The sequence below is a fragment of the Myxocyprinus asiaticus genome, chromosome 22 (genome assembly GCF_019703515.2).
Source record: "Myxocyprinus asiaticus isolate MX2 ecotype Aquarium Trade chromosome 22, UBuf_Myxa_2, whole genome shotgun sequence".
Lineage (NCBI taxonomy): Eukaryota > Metazoa > Chordata > Actinopteri > Cypriniformes > Catostomidae > Myxocyprinus > Myxocyprinus asiaticus.
In genome coordinates this window covers 47331575-47337574 of record NC_059365.1, presented here as the reverse complement: position 1 = coordinate 47337574, position 6000 = coordinate 47331575, and positions in this window count along the sequence as shown.

The following is a 6000-nucleotide window of genomic DNA, read 5'->3' as shown; positions in this document are numbered from 1 at the left end:
CATGACACACAATCTCATGAGTCGTCAAGTTGAGTCAAGTCTGAAGTCATTTTAGGTTGAGTCTGAAGTCTATTAAAATGCATCCGAGTGTCTAACTTGAGTCTTCATCGCTGAGGTGAGTAAATTATGAGAATTAACATTTTTGGGTGAACAAATTTTTTAAGATACAACTGCGGCTTTTGTGTTTTACATGCACTGTGTAAGCAGCATACTCTTTACTCCTGTATACATGCAGCTTGGTTAGTAAGCAGCTTTCTTTATCACAGCAAATGGGATATAACATGATTTCCTAACGACACTGGTGTAAAAAATAAAACATGCCATCTGAGGGTCATGTCTAGAAAGGAACCATCAGACTGGGAATGTCTCTAAATGGTTACATTTTCTGTTACTACAGTTTAGGGTTAGGGATGTTCATATGATGGAGCGCCTCATCCAATGACGTTATCTGAGTACTTTAATCTTTTCCACATGTGCAATCTTTAAAAGCTCATGAAACCCACCTAGTTGAGCCCCAGTTTTTCACTTACAAAATATGTTAATATATGGTTGGGTATTGTGGGTGGGAAGAGGGAAAATGGGAGAGGGTCAAGAGCTACTTTCAAAAACACACACTAACAGAGATGGCTGAACCTCACAGTATGAGTGGAGATGAAAACAAAAGAGTTTGGGGCTGTATATTAATCACTGGACAAAAGTGTGAAGAGTTAAGACGAGAGAACAGTTTGCAAATCTGTTAAAAGATTTAGATATTTTTTGAATGAAGTGAGAACAGCACTCAGGGCAGACATTACCGTCAAAACCAGCACTGCTTTAAGACATTACAATAATTCATGGATATTTATTCTTACAAGGAGTGTTTTTGGATTGCTTTGGTACAAGCATAATGGTGGACATTTTAAAGCATGTGGGGACCACAGACAAGGAGAGGGAAAGGTTGAAAATGTCCGTAAAAACACCAGCCAGTTGGTTTACGCACGCTTTGATGACGCGGCCCAGAATGCCATCTGGACCCGCGGCATTATCTCTGTGATAATGACCACTGTGAATTCCCTCGGTAGACAGAATGGCCGACACAGAAGCATGAGAAATTCCAGATCAGGAGAGCAGAAAGTCTTGATAGAATGTAAGTTCCTCTGATTACACCAAGATTTGTTGATCATAAAACATACACCACCACCTCTACTTTTACCTCTGAGCTCTTTTGCTCTGTCTGCTCGGTGCACAGAGAACCCCGTGGGTTCGATGGCTGAGTCTGGAATCTCTGCAGGCATCCAAGTTTCTGTAAGGCAAATAATGCAGCAGTTCATCATCTCTCATTGGAAAGAGATCTGCACTCTCAGCTCGCAGAGCTTGTTGTCCAGAGACTCAACATTTGCCAGTAGAATACTGGGTAGCGGGGGACGATTTGCTCGATGTCTTAGTCTGATGAGAACGCCGGCTCTCCTTCCCCTTTTCCAGCTACGTTTCCGTGGCCAGGCAGCTGTTTACAAACACGCTGGTGTGTTTGTAAACAGCGGGTCGGCATTGAGGAATTTAAAGTCTGGTTTTCGGTGTGCTATTGCAGAACCAATGTCCAAAAGTGTTTGTCTATCGTAGACAATAAGGCAGACAACATCCAAGACAAAAAACATAAGAATTGTAGACAAAACAATCAAAAAACTGCAATATTGGGTCAGAGCTCACAACGCAGAAGCCATACTCGGCACCATCTTGAACTCAACACATGTTAGTTATTTAGTATATTATTAGTTATTTGTGTGTTAGTGTAAGTCATGGTTTAAAATTTGTAAACTAAGTAAGTGTTAAGGGCCAATGTTTAATCAAAGATTTTGTATGAACTGTTAGATTAATGACTAATGTCTTTGAAGTCCATCCTGGATTAACTGCCGAAGTTCACATAGATGCATTGTCCTTTGTTAGTTGGCTGATGAAGGCTTTTGTTGGCAATTAATTGATAGTCTATGTATTCCATTTCAAGAGTGTAGTCCGTCAATAGACAAAGGTGATGCAGGCAGAGATCAATGAGGTGATCGCAGTTCAACCGGCAGGTCATTTCGGTGAGGTTTGGTGGGGTCCATCCTAAGTCCAAGGTTCTGGCAGTGGCATATGAAGTATCCAATGTCTTACAGTTGGAGTTGGCATCAGATCATCCTCTGAAGTCTATTGTAAAAGATTGAAGTGATGTCTGGCTAGCAACGGCTGTAGTTTGTCATTATCACAACACGTAGCAGTGGAGTCCAACACCAAGCAGGAATGGAGCTGGATCTGGCCAGCCCTAGTAACCTCTGGATATGAATCCAGAAGTTGAGACAGGGAAAAAAAAATAGAATAATATTAGCGTAGATGCCATTCAATTTATTGCAGAGTTATAGATTATGAGAAATGTTTCTGAGAAAAGGATCTACCTGAACGATTGTGTAGTGTAGATTGAGTGACATTAGCTGATCACAGCAAACAAGAGATGAGGTAATGATCTGAGATGTCATCACTCTGAGGTAAAATTTCTGTAGTATCAGCATCAACTCCATATGACAGAATTAAATCTAGCATATGATTATGATGATAACTTTGTCCTGTCACATTTTGTCTGACTCCAAGAGAGTTGAGAATATCGATAAAAGCTAATCCCAATGTGTCATTATCATTATCTATGTGAATGTTGAAGTCTCCAACAATTAAAGCTCTATCTACAGTAACTACTAGATCTGATAGAAAATTAGCAAATTCACTAAGGAAATCAGAATACGGCCCGGGTGATCTATATACTGTAGCAAGGGCAGAAAATGACAGAGATTTTTTATTTATATCTGATGGTGTCACATTAAGCATTATTAGTTCAAAAGACTTAAACTTATATCCTGTTCTCTGAGTAACACCAAAAACATCACTGTAAATTTTATTGACACTTCCTCCTCGACCCTTCTTGTGTTTATAACAATAAGCTGGGGGAGTAGATTCATTTAAACTAATATTATACAGAGCACATCCAAACTATGATCTGTAACAATTTAATTAGATCTCTTTCAACCAAAGCACTAATTGTTAATGTTTAGTAGCCCCACCATTATATTATGTTTATCTTCAATTTATTATTATAATTTTTTTTTTAAGTTTGACCATAATCAAATTTTTTCTAAATGATTTAGTGAGAGGTTTGTGTTTGGTAGTTTGGGGAACAGACACAGTCTCTATATGATATCTAGTTGATACAGTCTCTATTTGTTGTAGTTTATGTGACCTGTGTGACGTCTCAAGGCAGCTAACAGATGTTCGGATTAACCAATTTGTCTGCTACCTGACCTGGGCCCCAGTTAGTCAAATACTATCACTACTAAGAATATGAGCCAATTTATTAGAAAGGAGAGTGGCACCTTCCCTGGAGGGATGGAGTCCGTCTCTCTTTAGCAGGTCAGGCCTACCCCAAAAGCTCTTCCAATTGTCTATAAATCCTGTGCTATTCTCTGGACACCACTCAGACATCCAGCCATTCAGTGACACTAATCTACTTTAAACCTCATCACCAGGATGAGCAGGGAGGGGGGCCAGAGCATATTACAGTGTCTGATATTGTTTTTGCAAGTTCACACACCTCATTAACATTGTCTTTATTGATCTCCGACTGGCGAAGCCGGACATCGTTAGTGTCGACATGAATACCAATTTTAGAAAATCTCCATTTAGCATTAGCCAGCACTTGTATATTTGATCTGATGTCAGACGCCCAAGCCCCCAAATGCATTTAACAATAGTGGCTGGAGTCTCTATTTCCATGTTCCTTACAACAGAATCACCCATTACTAAGGCTCTTTCAAAATGATTCTCGGTGGGTGCATCACTGAGTGGGGAGAATCGATTGTAAACCTTAACAGGAACGGGAGAGTGATGTCGCTTTGCTGAGCGAGTATGCCGCCAAGACATCACCCAAACGCCCTGCTGTGGGGGTTCTACAGTCGGAACCAAAGTGTGTGTGTTGCTCGCTGTACTACCCGCATCCGAAACAGTATCTACCGGCTTCTCTTTCTCACTAACCTCCACTAGCATTCGGATGCATGTCTCTAACTCATTAACCTTCTCCATCAGCCTGACTAATTCCTCACATGTAAATCCCTCACTACTGACGAAGCTATAGTAAACATGTGGAATGCAATGCAGGAAGAAATAACATGAGCGGATGCCATGACTTACCACAATTGTTTGTTGTTGTTGTTGTTATGGTTGTTCTTGTGCACTGAGGGTTTGAGATCGATGTGGTTTGATGTGGTTCCTGATCAGCAGATGTTTAAGATTTATGCAATAATCCGTGTAAAACACAGAGGAGAAAACGAATGCACGCAGTCGAAATGTGAGATGCAGAGAAGCACAAAAAAAGCACAAAAAAAGATAGCAAAGGGTGCACACGGTAAAATACATGCAGTTGAAACAGTAGAAAAGCCAAAACAACCGAAGCATGCAATAAAATGGCAAAGGATAAAATGATGAACGTATAAGAATAAGCAATGCTAAGCAGGCTAGTGTCTGAAACGGTGGGGAATTAAGTGTTATCCTGTTTATGATCAGAAGAGATGCATGGTGAAGAGATGTGATTGGCACCATCTAAACAGAGCAGCGTCCCCATATACACTTGAAATACACCGCTGCCTCATATTGGAGCGTGACAGCGGCTGGCCAGCAAACATGCTCGCTTCGGTGCGATTATGGAGTGGACTGTGGTCCATTCTGACATGTGATTTCAATCTTATCATGTCCATTATCTGACACACAGAGAGTAAGCAATGGAATCAGCACTTGTCCCGCTCCAAACACGCTGTTAATGAGGGAGGGCTACATGCACAACTGCAGCCAAGAAACACTCACGCTTGTCTGGTTATGGACTGCAGTCCATTCTGATGAGTGATTTCTCATCACGGAGTTTAGTGTAAACAGGGTCCGTACAGCTTTTTAAGAGTGAAATTCAAGCACTTTTCAAGCATTTTCAAGGTACCTTAATCTTAATTTTCAAGCACCTCAAAGCTATAAATATTATCCAATTCCAAAAGTTACTTGACAAAAATGCTATGATAAAAAAGCATCCCCCCCCCCCCACACACACACACACACCAGTATAAGACATGACTGTAAATATCAGACTGATTTTAAGAATATTATGTTATTCTGAATATTCTGAGTAATTTCAGCTGTTCTGACAGCTAAAAAATGTAAGGGATAATTGTACAATTAGGCTGGGGCATTCAACAAGGCATCTGAACATGGAACACTGTTTATCAAACAGGGTTTCTGCCAGTTTAAAATAATCAAGTCATGTTTTACATTTAATAAGTGTAGTATAGTGATTCTAGTTCTCTTATAATATAGTAAGGCAGTAGGTGGCAGTAGAGAGAAGTAGAAGAGGAGTGATGGAAAGGACTCGAATAAAGATGACACTGAGACGGCAGGAGCTGGAATCTTGAATCTTTATTTTACACAACACAAAATATTTTGGCAACGAGGATGAAAAGGAGAAATCTGTACACTCGTTGAACTGAGTACTTAACAAGTACCGATAAGAACGGACGGAAGGAAAAACTCGCTATGGCGTCGGCACAGTTAACCTCGGTGTGGTAGATTTATACTCTTGAGTATAAAATGTGGAGAGAGTCTTACACTTTCTTTGAAATAGCGAGAGGATTAACCAGTGCAGAAGATAATGTGAAACGAGCTACGTTGCTGCACTGTATAGGAGCTCCGATGCAATGAATTTTCGTCAATCTGCCAGGTGAGAAAAACACATATGAACAGGCCGTGGCTGCGCTGAATGCATATTTCACTCCTTGTAGAAATGTCATGACGGAACATCATATATTTAGACAAAGAGCTTAGTCATCAGATGAAACAGTGGATGTGTTTTTGAATTCATTAAGAGAGTTAGCCAAATCATGTGAGTTTGGAGCTATGGAGTCAGACATGTTAAGAGATCAACTGGTGGAAAAGAGCAAAGAGAAATGACTGCGTGATAAATTG